Source organism: Myxine glutinosa, chromosome 1, assembly GCF_964187855.1.
Source record: "Myxine glutinosa chromosome 1, kmMyxGlut1.1, whole genome shotgun sequence".
NCBI lineage: Eukaryota > Metazoa > Chordata > Myxini > Myxiniformes > Myxinidae > Myxine > Myxine glutinosa.
Window position 1 is genome coordinate 437611045 of NC_136261.1, and position 17357 is coordinate 437628401.

Genomic DNA, 17357 nt, shown 5'->3' on the forward strand with positions numbered 1-17357 from the left:
AACTCGTACACAGTTATTTTTAGTTGAATTTCAATTTTTATTTTTTTTAAAGACTACATATATAATGCCATGTAATACACTGTAACAAAGACATTTAAAAAAATGTATTTCATGTTTGAAAAATGACATCATCTAAATGGCGGCCGTTCTTGTCCAAGCATTCTTGCAGACGCGCAGAAAAGTTCCAGCATTTCTCAGCACAGCAGCATCCCTCAGCAGTTCCAGCATACTTTTTGCGAACGTAAACCGCCGTACGAAATCATTCTGCTGCAGTTCTTGAACCACCATGATTTTGTACGCGTGATAATGAAGGTCCAAGTGCAAAATTCGGTGAACTGATCTGTCTGACATCCGTAGAGCGCGAGCGTGCCGTACCTCTGACCGACGAGAGATGGCCTCCACAGCTTGTCGAACCCTTTCGATGTTTTCCTGGATTCTAACGGTTCGATCACCTCTCCGAGCTGCTCCTGGCCTCACAGATCCAGTTGCCCTGAAGTTTTTTACCCACTTCAATATTCCGTTTCGAGACGGAACGGCGCCACGTCGACCAACATTGAAGTGAGAACGAAATCTGCGCTGTGTAAGCACCACCGAACTACCCGTTTGAATAAACGTCTCAACAACAAAGACGCATAGTTCAATCGGCCAGAGCTCCATGGCTACTGAAATGGCGCCTAACAACGAGTAACCAACAGCCATCACGCATGTGCTAGACCCCCCCACTTGCATTGTTATACCCAATTCAAACATGAATTACATTTTTAAAATGTCTTTGTGACAGTGTATTACATGGCATTATATATGTAGTCTTTAAAAAAAATAAAAATTGAAATTCGACTAAAAATAACTGTGTACGAGTATTCTGACAATCGTCACACCTCCCAGCCGGACCCTGTACTTCTCCCCCCCCCCCTCCCCCCTTCCCACGCCTCCTCCCCCCAAGCCCTCTCCCTCCCACTCATCTCCCTGCTCTCAAATGTTGTGTGCTCTCAAGTGTTTGTGTGCTTCCCCTTCTCTCCCCTTCTTGTCTTCCGCTCCCTCTTTTTATATATTTTGTTTGTCTGGTTGATTTGTTTGTGAAGTAAATGTTAGCTCTTTCACGAGCCTCGATTCAGTATACAAAAAAAAAAAAAAAAGTGGGGAAGATTCCAAACAACTGCCAACTTGTTCAGGCCAGGCCGCCCCAGCAAGTTCAGCCCGAGAGCAGACCGCAAGATGCTGAAAGAATTCTCGAAGAACCACAGAATGTCATCACGGGACCTACAGGTAGCTATTGCCACTGTTGATGTCAAAGTGCACGAGTCTACCATTAGGAAGAGGCTGCACAAATTTGATCTACATGAGAGGTGTGACAGGAGGAAACCTTTGCTATCCAGAAAGAACATCACGACAAGATGAAAGTTTGCCAATGGACACTGAGGCAAAGACCAGCACTCCTGGAACAATGTGCTCTGGCCAGATGAGTCAAATGTAGAGCTATTTGGCCACAGTACCAGAAGACATGTTTGGTGAAAACCAAAGACAGCATTTGACCACAAGAACCTGATACCAACTGCAAAGCATGGTGGTGGAAATATTATGGTTTGGGGCAGCTTGGCTGCATCAGGGCCTGGGCAGCTCACCATCATAGAATCCACTATGAATTCTTCATTGTACCAGAGGTTGCTTGAGGATAATGTGAGGCCATCTGTCGGAAAGTTGAAGCTCAACCGAAGGTGGACCTTGCAACATGACAATGACCCTAAACATACCAGTAAATCCACCAAGGAATGACTGAAAAGAAAGAAATATATGGTTCTGGAATGGCCAAGTCAAAGGCCGGATCTAAATCCCATCGAGATGTTGTGGGGGGACTTGAAACCAGCTGTGCATGCAAGAAACCCCTCAAACATCGCACAGCTGAAAGAATTCTGCATGGAGGAGTGGGCAAAAATTTCTCCCAGTCGATGTCAGAGACTGGTAGACAGTTATAACAAACGCTTACTTGAGGTTTTCTGCCAAACGGCAGAAAACTTTACACTGGCTGCCTGTCTTCTACCGACTCCTCTCCAGCCTTGCTCCCCCAGCTCTCTCTGTGCTCTGTCCCCCAAATATTCCTACAGGTCGCACAAGATCTGCCAGCAACCCTCTGATGGTTAAACTGCCGAAATCTCGGCTCTCTGCTCACCTTCACTCTTTCATTCCTCTTTTCTCCCGCCTGTGGAACAAACTCCCACACTCCCTTCAATCCCTCTCCTCCCTCCAGGTCTTTAAAACAGCTATTCACCACCATCTCTTATCTTCCCCCATCCATAACCTTGATCTTTTCTACCCCCACTAATTCACCCCAGATCCACCTTGTTTGAAATTCCAACTTCTTTCCTGGAAATCCTGGCAGTGTCCATATGTTTATACCTCTCCCACCCCCCCCCTTCACATGCCTCCCCCCCAAAGCCCTCTCCCTCCCACAGATCTCTCGATGTCTCCATGTCTCTCGGTCCCTGCTCTCAAATGTTGTGTTTGTGTCCTTCCCCCTCTCTCCCCATCTTGTCTACCGCTCCCGATGTTATTTGTTTTATGTGTCTGTTTGTCTTTCTGTGTGATTAATGTTCGCTCTTTCACGAGCCTCGATCTTGTATACAAAAAAAAAAGAAAAAAAAAAGGGGGCAATACCACCTATTAGAGCCAATGGTGTACTTACCTTTTCCACATGCAAAATTTGCATTTATGTTTATTTAAATTATACAATGGACTACAAAATGTAAATGTTTCTTGATATTTGTTATATTACATCACCTTAATCTGTCAATATTGTTGAAATGCACACCTTCCTGTGCCCTTGTCCTCTCAAGGCGAGACTATTGTAATTCTTTGTATGCTGGCTGCCCTCAGTTTCTCTTGGATAAGTTACAAAAGGTTCAAAACTCTGCCGCTCATCTTGTCTGTAAGGCGAAGAAGTCTGACCATGTTACCCCGCTTCTTGAATCTTTACACTGGCTGCCTGTCTCTGCTCATGTGCAATACAAAATTTGCACACTATGTTATAAATCATTGTGTGGAACGGGACCTCACTATCTCTCCGATTTGCTCACTCTCTATGAACGTCGGCGACGGCTTCGTTCAAACGACGATTCTATGACCTTAGAGCCGCCGCGCACCAGCACCAAGTCATTTGGCGAGAAATACTTTTCCTTTGCTGCACCTCTGCTCTGGAATTACTTGCCTTCCTCTGTTCGACATGTTGACTCTCTTCCTGCCTTTAAAACCTCCCTCAAAACCTATCTGTTTCACAAGTCTTTCAAAGTCTAAGTCCTGTTTTCCCTTTGGTTTGAGGTGGGACAGAGATCGAGAGTTTGTCTGTGTACATGTGCGGGGGAGGGAGGGGAGGAGGAGGAGGGGGAGTACATATCTGTGGGTTTTGAATGGGGAGGGAGAGGAATAGGGCAAGAGTGAAGATGTGTCTGTGTGTGTGTATGTTTGTGTGTGCGTGTGCGGTGTGTGTGCGTTCGCATGATAATGTAAAGCACCATGAAGGTAGTTTACTCTGCTTGATGGGGCTATATAAGACTCCTTTATTATTATTATTATTATTATTATTATTATTATTATTATTATTAAATGAAGATCAAATAGCTGTATTTTGAAATATGTTGAAAAAGTCAAAACTTTACATGGGGTATACTTACTTTTTCACGTGACTACATCCGTAGCATTATCTCGACATTTGGAAATGTATCCGCAACTTTCTTGTCCATCAACAGTTTGTAAAGGAAATGTTCTCTCCCTATGTTATCATCTTCGTATTCCAGTAAATGAGTGAAGAAGGCTGAAAACTGCACAAGTTCAACACCAAGTGTTTGATCTAGATCATCCTTGTACTCGGCAACCAATTTTGCTGCAGCTGCTTCGATTTCATCGCAGTCCAGTGATTCCAGTTTTTTGCAAGAAACCGAAAAGAGAACAGGTGTTTTCACAGGCTTCCAATCGTTGCTCCAATGAACTCAGAACCTGATCAATTACTGGAAGAAAATTCTGAACTCGAAATTTTCAGACAGTGAGAGTGCAGCTTCTTCTGATCGTCCATATGTGGAGGCCCCCTGGTTGTGGAGGCCCCTGGGCAACTGCCCAGCTTGCCCATTCATAAATCCAGACCAGTCTCTATCTCTTTGCTGATGACTCCACTCTCTGCCGCTCCATATCTCAACCCTGAGATCGGCATGTGGCATCCTCTTCACTCTCTACAGACTTGGACAAAATCACAAACTGGTCAAACAAGTGGAACGTATCTTTTAATTTTGACAAATCTCTCACTCTCACAAAGTCTCTCCAAAAAGACCATCTGGGAAACCCTCCCATTTACTTTCTCAACAATCCTCTCGAAGAAGATCTGTCACTCAAGCTTTTGGGTCTCACAATCTGCCATGATCTTTCCTGGGAAACCACTTTTCTAAGATGGCCTCCAAAGAATGTCACCGACTGGGCATCCTCCATCTTGTGACGTCCTTCCTTGGCACCTTTGAGCTCCTCACCACATACAAAGCTTTCATCCACAGCTTGATGGAGTACTGCTCTCCCTTCTGGGTTGGTGCTCCTTCCCTAACACCTAGCTCGGTTTCACTCTTTCGAAACCAGAGCTTTCAGAATGATTGGAATCTCCCGCGATAAAGCTGATTGTGATGGCCTTTCACTTGCTCACCGCAGACTGGTGGTCTTTCTGTTGGTGGTCTTTCTGTCTTCTACCGTCTCCTATCTGGCATAGGTCCCCCAGCACTGTCTGTGCTCTGTCCCCAAAATATTCCTTCAGGACGCACAAGGTCTGCCTGTATACCTCTTCTGGTAAATCTGCCAAAATCAATACTCTCTGCTCACCATGACTCTTTCATTCCTCTTTTCTCCCACGTCTGGAACAAACTCCCACACTCTCTTCAATCCCACTCCTCCCTCCAGGTCTTTAAAACTGCTGTTCACCACCGTCTCTTATCTTCCCCCATCCAAAACTTTGATCTTTTCTAACTCCGTTAATACACCCCAAATCCACCTCTTACAATCTCCGACTTCATTCCTGAAATGCCTAGTAGTGTCAATTTGTTTTATACGTTGTACCATCCCTTCCCTCCCCACCCCAGCCCTCTCTCTTCCACAGATCTCTGGATGTCCCTGTTCTCTACTGTTGTTTTGCTTGTTTGATTCGCGTTTTCTCTCTCTCCCCATCTTGTCTCCCGCTCCCTTCATTGTTTTATTTGATATGTTTTGCGTTTAATGTTCGCTCTTACACAAGCCTCGATCTTATATACAAAAAAAAGTCAAGCTTAGGTGAGCAGGTCCTGGTGGCCTTGCTTGAGAAGGATATGGAGGAGCTCATGGCCCAGGAAGCTGTATATGAATGTAACATTGTGGGAGAAGGACCAGGAGGGGCAGCAGGAGAGGTGCCGATAGCGATTGAGGACCCAAGCCTCCCCCCTCTCAAACCCTCCCTCCCACCTCCCCAACCCCACCTCCCCACTCCCCCCCCCTCCAAAACCCCCCAAACCCACCCCACCCACCTCCCCACTCCCCCCCTCCCAAACCCCCCCTCCCGCCCCACCCACCTCCCCACTTCCCCACCATCCCCTGGAAAAGGCAGCACCAATAACACCGAATAGTGGGACACCGTTGCCTTTGACTAGATGATGTTGTTGATTCGTCAACTAATGGCACAGGTGATGATTAAAATGCAGAAGGGACAAGGTGGCTGGCATTAGGCATGACATGCATGCAGGGCAGGTAGAAGTAAAGGTTGATATGAAGGCTATGGGCAATGAGGTAGTCGCAACATTCGAGGCTGTACTGAGAGAGGTGAGTGAGCATGTGGATGGTGCCCGGAACAAGATGGGAGCAGGTGAGGCTAGAATGATGGAGATAATTGGGATAAAAGAAGAGGTTAATGGACTTAAACAGGGAGTACAATGACCTATGGATGAGCAAAAAGAACAGAAGAAGCAAATCAGAAGAAATACAGGATCTAAGGGCAGCTCGAGAAATGCCCTTAGATTCTGTATTTGGACTTGAACAGGAAGAAGGATGTAAAAAGAGAAATGTTGGCAAGTAAGAAAATAATTTAAAATGGGACATAATGGCCGGACACAGAAGATAAAATAAATGGGCTGAAGGATTAGAGATGAAAGAACGGAAAATGAAATAAATAATGGAGGACACTAAAGTAATCTCAAGCACAAGAAGACAAGCGAGAGGGCAAAGAATGGTGAGGAGGAGATCATGGAATATGTAGAAACAATGTGTAAAGATCGGGATAACACATGGCAGGTGCAGTTGGAGAGGATATGAGTGATCAAAGTGGACCACGACGAGGTGAAGCTGTGTGAGCTGGAGCAAATTCATGGTGTGAAAGGGTGTGTGCCGAGCTTGGGTGGAATAAAGAAGCCGGGGTTCCTTGGAGTGCCGAGCCTGAGTGTAATGGAGTGTGTGCCGTGAGCATGCAGAATGGAGTGCATGAACGAGCGAGGGTACGGGTCGTGCATCGATTCAGACGGGGGTAACCGTTCGCTTGACAGAGGGGAGGGGTGAGGTTACCGAGCAGGAAATATTTTAAATGTTAATATTGTTGCGGATATGAGGATGGCATTTTTTTTGATTGTGTGTATTGTATTGGAAATTGATGTGTAACATTGTTGGATATGGCCCCTCCTGCCTCCAGAGTTGTGTAAAGATAAAAAGGGCGTCTCGGTAGTTAATTCCATAAACACCACATTGCAGGACACGATAAGACCCTTGTTCAGTAGCTTATATCTTATTATGTGTTTAGAGTAAGGCCTTGTCTTCCATTAGAATGACACTCCATTGCACCGAATCAATTAAGAATAGCTCCCCTTCAATAATTCCATTTCCCAGCCAAACTCTCCATCTGTGGGTAAAGCAGTTCACAAGCGTGGGGTGCACGCCCTCTCATTTCGCTGCTATAGTGAATATGTGCTCCATGCTCTGTTTGAACAGGAGGGGCGGGGTCGCCAGGGAGAGGCAAGCCCAGGGCGCACCACGAAGGGCGGGGCTGTGCAGCCCCATGCCCAAATAAGGAAACAAGCCCGTGGCTCGCCACGAGGGGCGTGCCGTCGGCGCGATGCCCAAATAAGGAGACAAGCCCGTGGGATTACCATACAAGGTCACGAAACAGAGCACGGGGGAGAGGGTGGTACCAAAACCGTGGAGGGCGTGTCAGTCCCGCGCTGAAAGAGAAGTGAGAGAAAGGCTGAGCTGAGCTGCGTGGTGAGAACGCAGCTGCTAAAGAGAAGTGAGGGAAAGGCTGAGCTGAGCTGCGTGGTGAGATCGCAGCTGCTAAAGAGAAGTGAGAGAAAGGCTGAGCTGAGCTGCGTGGTGAGATCGCAGCTGCTAAAGAGAAGTGAGAGAAAGGCTGAGCCGAGCTGTGTGGTGAGATCGCAGCTGCTAAAGAGAAGTGAGAGGAAGGGAATACGAGCTGAGCTGCGTGGAGAGGTACACGACAAAGAAAGGGTCCAAGAAAGAGCTGAGTTGTGAGGTCCAAAAAGCCTGCTATTCGTCACCTTGCTCACCAGTGGCAGCGTCTACGGCAGCAGCAGCAGCAGCGTCCACCACAGCAACCACGCTTGCCAGCCGCTTGGGGGCCTGGACGGCAGTTCGGAGCAGGGCCGCGAAGGAACGGCGGCTGCCCAACACGCGGATCGTGCTGCCGGTCCCATTGGACCTTTCCTCATCCCTCCAAACCATTCCTGCCTGCAAGTTCCCCATTTGCGTACGTAAGTTTGTTTTGTTCATGCTGTCCTGGGTAGGTAATTAAGCTTGTATAAGGAATTCACTGTGTCTCTAAAAGATTCTGTATATTATTTTCTTGCCTTTCCTTCTCCTTGGTTATTTTGAGCCTGTAAATAGTAATAAATAGTAATTGTATTTCCAAACCTTTCTTTGCCTTCGTCTTCCTTTTCTTCACATCCGTCGTCTTTGTCTTTTCCCCATTGAATATCTGTGGCGCCATACGGCCAACGTTTGGGTGAATCGGGTTTAGTCGGGGAACAACTGTTCGGCCGCGGTGCCTTCGCTCGGCAAACAACATCCTTATCCGCGGACCATAACAATTGGTGTCAGGAGTGTCGGATCGGACCCGAAGCGTGCTTAGCGCGCTCAAAATAACGAGCTGCTGGAAATTTGTGTTGTAAAGCAAAACCCGAATTTTGAAATCGCGCCATGGCTGATCAAGGCGATCGGATGCAGGTGGGTGAGCTAGAGGAGGGGTTAGGAGTAACCCAGGACCTCGGGGTAATGTATATGGAGGAGGTGGTTGAGGGGGTATCAGGCGCACAAGATGGCGTCCTCGCGCACGTGGGTGTAGCGGCACCAAATTTTGCCGCGCCCGTGACCGTAGCAGCACCAAATTGCGCTGCGCACGTGGTTGCGGCAGCCGAGCCAGAGATGCCAGAGTACATGCGAGTCTTTATGATTCAAATGATGGCAAAAATGGATGCTCAGGGGGAGCGATTGGAAGCCAAAATGGGGAACCGGATGGATGCTCAGGGTGAGCGATTGGAGGGCCAAATGGGAGACCAAATTGGAGGTTTGAAAAACAGTATGGGGGTAATGAGGGACGAAGCGAGGGCTGATAGTGAGCGATTGGGGGGCGAAATGGGGGGCAAAATGGGAGAAATGGGGGAACGGCTAGAAGCAAAATTTGAGGGTTTAGACAATAAATTTGAGGGATTAGACAATGGGATAGAGGGGGTGAAACATGGGTTAACGGGGGTGGAAAATAGAATGGCTGCCCAGGAGAATCGGATAGAGGGGGTGAAAAATGAGTTAGAGGGGCTAGAAAATAGGATGGAAGACAAATTGCGGGAGATAGGGGAGCAATCCGCCCGAGAAATTAAACAAATGGGAGAGCAGATAGAGGAGGTGAAAATCGGGGTAGAAACCAAATTGGATGCTCAGAGGGATGAATTGGGACAGATGAGGGCGGCATCTACAAAAGAGAGGGAGAAGATGAAAGAGGAGATACGACGAGGTGTAAGTGAGGAGGTCTCGGGGGTACGCGAGGAGGTAAAGCGAGGTGAAAAGCGTATAGAGAAAGAGGTGAGGAATAATACGGCTAGGTTACAGGGGGGAATAGAGGACCTGACGGAGGAGGTGGAACAGCTGACGGAGGGACAAAAAGAGTTAGTGGAGCAGGTTCAAAGGAACACTGCGGTACTAGGAGGGTTAAAAGCGACACAAAAAGAAATTAAAAACGAATTAATAGTGACACATAAGGAATGTCAAATGGTACATGAGGGATTGACGAAGAGGTTGGAAGAGGTGACAGAAGTAATAGAGACGAAGGACCGGGAGGTGAGGACACACATAGAAACGGTTAAAGTGGCGTTGGAGGAAGAAATAGAGGGGGCGCATCGGGAGATGAAGGAGGTAAAGGAAAAATTAGAGGAGATGGAAGAAGGGGTAAGTAAAATTAAGAAGAGACGAAGGGAAACTAAAAAGGAGATAAGGGAGGAAGTAATGGAATTGGTACAGGGTCTGTGCTCAAATCGTGATGATGTGCTCGCTAACCAAATAAAGAGTTTGCAGGTGGCGAAGGAGGTGCGGAGACGAAGTGCCAAGGTGAGTGGCGATATACGAGGAAATGTACATGATGTGAGGGGAGCTTCAGTCGGCTTGGGGGTTGATTTGGATCCGGGTGTTCGTGAGAGGCCGTTGGTGAAGTGTGCGACAGGTACGGTGTGCGAAAGAGGAGGTGTGCGAGAATGTCCGACTCTGGGGTGTGTGAGGAAAAAGTGCGCACTGAGGAGTGAGTGTGCTGTCGAGAGTGAGTCGGTCATAGCGCGTGTGCGAGGGAGCACATGGAAGCGCGTAGTGAGGAGTGTTACAGAGGATGTAACGGAAGCATACACGCCTGTGGTGAGTGTTACAGAGGATGTAATGGGAGAGTGTGCACGAGAAAGGTGTGTAACGGACGGGTGCATGAGGAAAGAGTGCGCTGTCGAGAGTAAGGGTGAGTGCGCTGTCAAGAGTGGTGGTGAAAGTAGTGAGAGTGACACGGAGCGTGAATTGGTTGTGACAGGTGAGCGAGGATGTACACCTGGAATGGAAGGAAGCACACCTGGAATGGTAGAGCGTGTATGGGAATGCACGCTGGAATTAGTAGTGAGGCACGTGGTTGGGTGTGCGAGTGAGAGCACACCTGTGATTGTCACGGAGGAGGTGACCAAGGAGGGGGCGCGAAGAGGTGTGTTGGTGAGGTGTGCGAACGACGAATGTGTGCCAAGGTGTACGGTGGTCAGGTGTGTGACCAAGTCTGTCAGCGGAATGAGTGTACCTGGGTGTGTAAGAGAAGATGCAATGACGAGGAGCATGGGAACAGCTGGGTGTATGAGCAAGGAAGGGGTAGCGTATGCATGTAAGCATGCAGGTGAGGCATCGACGGTAACCGGGTTAGCGGTTAGAACGACATTTAGCCGAGTCGGGCCCTCGGTGCGCGTCGGGCAGCTTCGCGTGCCGCGAGGACCAGCGGGGATCCGAACCACGGCGGGTCCGAAAGGACCGCCGTATGTGATCCACGCTGGGCCGCGCTTGGAACGGCCGCATCCATGCTCCACTAGGCGGAACGGGCAGCCCGATAGGAAGGGTCGTCATGGCGACCCCTTTTTGTTGAGGCGTTCCGGTAGGTCGAGATCGGGACATTGGATGGCTCCGTGCCGAGGTGGTGCATGGGATCTCGGCCCGGGTAGGCCCCCGTCCCTGCACCGAATGTGGGACGTATCCAGCCGCTGGCACAAAACAACCCGCATTCATTGCTCGGCTGTACGAAGCCGAGCTTTAGAAGTGAATTGGCGCACCGAGAGGATCCAGTAAGTAGACGGGTGATGAGGATGGTGGTCTGGACCCGAAACTAGAAAAAAACAAAATTTGATGATTGGCAAAGGATTGGCAGAGTGATGATTGGCAGAGGATTGGTAGAGTGATTGGCAAATTTTTGATTTGTGGAAATTGGATGAGCAAAATTTATAGTAAGAGATGTCCCATGTGATGGGATGGCAACTCTGTCATCCCTCACAACAGGGGGGCAAAGGAGCACTAGTTTTATGGGGTTTATGGCAGTGTAAGCTCGCCGAGGGAGGGTTTGGATAATGTGTAGGGCCCTAGAGATGACATTAGGTAACGTTAAGGTTAGTTAGTGACTGATACCTGTAGTGGGGACGCAGGTAGATTAGTGTGGATGATAATGACGTGGTATGTGCTTAGTTTAAAGGGAAGACGGGGAGCACTAAGTTAGCAGGGCAACAGGTAGTTTAGATGATGCCGTGTGAGGATTGAAAGTGTATGGTGAACAGGTGTGATTGAACAGGTGTGATTGCACAGGTGTGCAACTTGACAGGTGGATGGAACAGTGTATGAGAGTGATAGTGATGCGTTGTGCTGACCAAATGGTCCAGGAAGAGGAGGAGGGTGCAGGTGGCACCAGGTGTGAGGGCACAGGTGTGCAACAACAGGTATGAGGAACAGGTGTATGGAATAAATGGTTGTGTGGAATACATGGAGTGTGGAATATATGGAGTATTGGAATGGATGGTCGTGGAGTGAGTATGGTGGAAACAATGGAGTGGAGTGGATGGTGCGAAGGTGTGAATGGGGGAAGAGTGGACCCCCATCACGAATAGCCGGGGCGGGTAGTGTAAGTGTTAGGTAGAGGGTACAGGTAAATTGTGGTTGGATATTGGCATCTGTGGTGCGGGTGAGAGAATGGTATTTGGATGGGTGCATTAGTGTTGTGGAAATGGCTGGGCGTGTAGCCTGTTAGTGTGTGTAGTTGGTTTGGGCACTCCACCACTGTGAGGATGTCGGCCAGGTGAGGCCGCAGGTGGGCTCTGGGAGCCGGTAGTTGTGGATGGGGCCCGAGGATCCGGAGGACGGACCCGGGTAGCCCAGTGCCAGAGGGCACCAAGGGGTGACAGAGCCAGGAGGGGCCTTCCCCAGTAGATAGGTTAGGTTAAGGAGCATGTAAGCTCAGGTGGCAACTACAGTGGTGGAGGTGTGCAGATGGGTAGACCTGCTGGGAGAGCAACACGACCCAGCCCAGAAATTGTGCAAGGGCACCCGGAGATGAATCGGGGGAGTGAGACTCCAAATTGAGAAGCACCACAGTTTGGTCAATGGGAATTGGTTTTTAGAACCCATAGTGTAAGTTGGCCAATGGATTGGCAGGGAAAGACCCCGGGTAGTGTAAAGTGTGTTAAAGTCATTTAGAGGATAGTTAGGATTAGGAAGTCTCCTCGCACCATCTGCATCCACTCACCTGAGATGATGTACCTCCACACCATGCCATGTTTAATTATTTTAATGTGCAAAATTAATGTTTTGGATTGTGAGACACATCATGACGTGGGTGTGACATTGTGCTTGATGTTCCATCTCTTCCTCCTTATGAGGATTGATGATGAATTGGGTGATGGCAAATTTTGAATAGAGGGATTGTGAAGACGAATTTGGTATAAGGGAAATATGGGGAGACGTGGCAGTAGTGACGAATTTGTAAAGGTGTAGATTTTGTAAATAAGGGGTGAGGGCAAGGGTAGTGTAGGTGACAGGGGTGGTGACATACGGTAGGGACGGGCTTTCTCACTTCGCTCTCCGTATGCATTTCGCCCTGCATTGCCTTGTTGATGTGTACCCTTGTGACCTTACCCCTCGCTCATCTGTCTTCCCCCTTTTGTCTCCCACATGACCTGTGCGCCATTGGGCGCCGAGGGGAGCGTGCGTGAGTCCGCCATTGTGCGCCCGGAACTCCCAGAACCAGCTGTCTGTAATCGATGCACCACATTATGGACCACATGTCTGTGGCCGAGCACCACTTATGGACCCCATGGGTTGGGGCATGGCCCCTCTGCTGGAACCGGCCATGAGGGCCCGAAATCTTGCTGGCGGACCTTGGCCACAGGGCACCGATGCCCCACAGGTGAACCATACACTAGTCGGCCTGGTGGGCCATAAATAGATAAAAGGGACACGTTGGGTGCAAGTTTTAATACAAATAGGCCGCCAGCAAAGGAAAAAGACAACATCTGGAAGAAATAATAATAGCCAGCAGAGGGAGCCGAAGAGCAAGAGACCACCTGCAGGGTTAGGGGTTGTTTGGTTATTTTTATTATTGAACATTCATGAACTATGGTGACTGCACCGATTGGTGCTTGAGGGTGTATTGGTGCGTTATGGGTGCGTTCATGGTGCATTGATGCAGAGCAGACTGTCTCCCCCCCCCCCCCCCCAGAAAGAACAATCGCAGGTCCTGGGTTAGTTTTGGAAATAAAAGTAGTGTCAATTGTAAATAATGCTCCCCACCGTCAGTGTGTAGTTTGAAGACCATTCCGCAATTCGGTTAACTGTGGGCGTGAGTCTGTTAGGCAGGGTGCAATGGAGCAGCGGGACATATTTATCTATGTTTTAAAACTGTTGCACTCAGGGTCAGGTTAAAAGTAGAGGGAACTACACCTGCGTGTCACACTAAATTAAAGTTATAGGCCCGGGACGTGCCTAAGAGGAGGAGGGTGCAGTGTTGCGGATCTGAGGATGGCATTTTTTTTGATTGTGTGTATTGTATTGGAAATTGATGTGTAACATTGTTGGATATGGCCCCTCCTGCCTCCAGAGTTGTGTAAAGATAAAAATGGCGTCTCGGTAGTTAATTCCATAAACACCACATTGCAGGACATGATAAGACCCTTGTTCAGGAGCTTATATCTTATTATGTGCTTAGAGTAAGGCCTTGTCTTCCATTAGAATGACACTCCATTGCACCAAATCAATTAAGAATAGCTCCCCTTCATTAATTCCATTTCCCAGCCAAACTCTCCATCTGTGGGTAAAGCAGTTCACAAGCGTGGGGTGCACACCCTCTCATTTCGCTGCTATAGTGAATATGTGCTCCGTGCTCTGTTTGAACAGGAGGGGCGGGGTCGCCAGGGAGAGGCAAGCCCAGGGCGCGCCACGAAGGGCGGGGCTGTTCAGCCCCATGCCCAAATAAGGAAACAAGCCCGTGGCTCGCCACCAGGGGCGTGCCGTCGGCGCGATGCCCAAATAAGGAGACAAGCCCGTGGGATTACCATACAAGGTCACGAAACAGAGCACGGGGGAGAGAGCGGTACCAAAACCGTGGAGGGCGTGTCAGTCCCGCGCTGAAAGAGAAGTGAGAGAAAGGCTGAGCTGAGCTACGTGGTGAGATCACAGCTGCTAAAGAGAAGTGAGAGAAAGGCTGAGCTGAGCTGCGTGGTGAGATCGCATCTGCTAAAGAGAAGTGAGAGAAAGGCTGAGCTGAGCTGCGTGGTGAGATTGCAGCTGCTAAAGAGAAGTGAGAGGAGGGAATATGAGCTGAGCTGCATGGAGAGGTACACGACAAAGAAAGGGTCCAAGAAAGAGCTGAGTTGTGAGGTCCAAAAAGCCTGCTATTCTTCACCTTGCTCGCCAGCGGCAGCGTCTACAGCAGCAGCAGCAGCAGCGTCCACCACAGCAACCACGCTCACCAGCCGCTTGGGGGCCTGGACGGCAGTTCGGAGCAGGGCCGCGAAGGAACGGCGGCTGCCCAACGCACGGATCGTGCTGCCGGACCCATTGGGCCTTTCCTCATCCCTCCAAACCATTCCTGCGTGCAAGTTCCCCATTTGCGAACCTGAGTTTGTTTTGTTCGTGCTGTCCTGGGTAGGTAATTGAGCTTGTATAAGGAATTCACTGTGTCTCTAAAAGCATCTGTATATTATTTTCTTATCTTTCCTTCTCCTTGGTTATTTTGAGCCTGTAAATAGTAATAAATAGTAATTGTATTTCCAAACCTTTCTTTGCCTTCGTCTGCCTTTTCTTCACATCCGTCGTCTTTGTCTTTTCCCCATTGAATATCTGTGGCGCGATACGGCCAAAGTTTGGGTGAATCGGGTTTAGTCGGGGAACAACTGTTCGGCTGCGGTGCCTTCGCTCGGCAAACAACATCCTTATTCGCGGACCGTAACAATATGTTCTCATCCTGTGCTTGGGGGATTAAAAAGAACAGGTTTCTAATCCGTACCGGTCCAAGGGAGGGTACATTTCAAGGCACTCCATGTCACTGTGTGTTAACGGTCTGTGTCGTGCAAAACGCCCGTATGCAGATGATTGAAAAAAAAAATTCCCAAGAAATGGTGTGCGGCTGAGTGTGCGCGGCACAAATGCTGCATCCGGCACAATTGGCAAATTCAGCTGCGGGATCTCCGTGGAAAGGCTCATACCTAAAGTTGTGTGTGAACTGTCATGGAGAGACCCATGTGTGTGAATGGAGTGAGATTGGCTGTGGAGTGGTTCGTGTGAATGAATGGTGTGCTTGAGACGGCTGGAGTGTGTAAGTTGTGTACGCTGGGCCATGAGTCAATTTGGGGATGTACCACGTTGTGGTGGTGTGGTTGTGGTGAAGGTTACGGGGCTGCGCATATGTGTGTGATGTCTGTGGGGGTTCCGCAGCGCGAGCAGTGGATGTGGAGAACACGTCCGGGTTCCCGTCGGGAATCCGCCAAATGTGAGTGCGAACATTTAAATTCATTGGCAGGTTACAGATGTGCCGCAGAACTTTCCCACAGAGGGGGAATTACATAGGATAGAACATTTAGTGCAGAAGCGGATAAAGCTGGAACTCCAGAGCAATCGCAGCTGTTTGAACGTGTTGGGCCCCCGAGGAGAAGCTGCCTACCTGTTCATGCCATGGAAGATCACCTGCCGAGATAAATTGTCTTGCCAGGTTTGGCGGTCTCAATCGATGTCAGTCGTTACTTAACATCCCGTTAGGCCGCGAAGCTAGTTCAGAGGTCGGGGAGAGTCCGAGAAATTCCAGAAAATGTTTTAAATAATTTTTCAATCTTTATTTCATGGAAATTGAATTAAATACTTAAACACTGTTGAATACAAATCGCGCCTTGTTTTTTCCACTAACCTTCAGGTTAGCATGCTTCAACAGCACTTAACATCGGGAATTTTTATTTTTAACAATTTTTAACTTCATGATTAGTTCACCTGGAACGATTTTCCAGGGAGCTTATGTGATGGTGCGTCATCAGTCCGTCCATCCGTCCATTTTTCCGTAAACACTTGCAACTTTTTATCCTCAACCGCTGATTGCATTGTAATGAAACTTGGCACAAATTATATTTGTTGCGTTGTCACTAAAGTTTTTCATGGCATTAAAAAATTGGGTCTTCCGGGAGTCAAAGTGGGTCCACGTTTAACGCCCCCAAAATAGGAATTAGCTTTTGACTCTGAAATTACACACACTATTTTGATGAAACTCGACCACAACCGTCATCACCTTTGATGTACCATTGTTTGTTCATGGCACGTAGAAAATCGAAGTCTAAGGGGCTCAATGGGGGGGGGGGGGGTGGGGGTGGGGGCAAGTGTGTCCAGGTTTGACCCCTCAAAATAGATATATGCTTTATTCTCTGAAACTACACACACAATTTTGATGACACTTGACCACAACCTTCACCACCCGTGCTGTACAAATGTTTGCTCATGGCATTAAAAAAATCTTCCCCTTTGGGGTTGTGCAGGGGGCAGGGTCTGCCCTCCAAAATAGGTATTTGCTTTCTTCTCAGAAACTACACATCCAATTCCAATAAAACTTGACCACAACATTCTGTTCATCACCCATGATGTACCAACGTTTTTTTCCCAGCATTTACAAAAATGGGGTCTAAGGTAGTCTATGGGGGTTGGGGTGGGGGGTGGATGGAGGTTGATTTTTCTTTTGTTTGTTTAAAGTCTTATGATGATGTTTGTATGATTGTACATGCTGCCCTGTCCTCCAGCATCCATTCAAATTGTGTTAAAAATGCCCTGGTATGATTTAAAATACCTTTAGTCAGTGTTGTATACTGCTTTATTCTACCAGATGAGCACCCAGGGGTATTGCCCCTCTGTTTATATTTAAATGGAAGGATACATTTCATCACGTAACATGTTGTATGATCTCTCAAGATGGATCTCAGTCTCATTTCCCTCCAAACTACTGATGCTGATTTGTACACAGGTGATGTCTATCCTGTAAATGTGGAAGGCAGACAACACAACAATGATTCATCTGTCACAGAAGATTCAAAATGTGCTTCGGCAACGAAATGTTCAGGTGATATTCACATGACAAACGGGAGTGCTGCCTGTTTTGCAACTGGTGAGTGGAAACGTAAAAAATTCACTTTGCAGAAGAGATCTTTTGTGTTGAGAAAATATTGATTTTTTGGAAAAGTGTTAAATATTTAGCATTTTGATTTTGACGAAAAAAAGGAAAATTGTTGTGTTCTTTCTTTCTGTAGAACAATCCAGAAGTATTAGGGACAAATAAGGTCCAGGCACAGCTT

General features: G+C 48.1%; 1 long non-coding RNA gene across 1 annotated transcript in view; it reads left to right on the forward strand.

Annotated features, from left to right (window-relative positions):
• Positions 1–17124, forward strand: part of LOC137418485 (uncharacterized) — a 28648-nt gene extending 11524 nt beyond the window's left edge. The window contains exon 3 of the long non-coding RNA XR_013621982.1: positions 17030–17124. This is a non-coding gene — a long non-coding RNA (uncharacterized LOC137418485). The remainder of the gene's footprint in view (positions 1–17029) is intronic.
• The last annotated feature ends 233 nt before the right edge of the window (positions 17125–17357 follow it).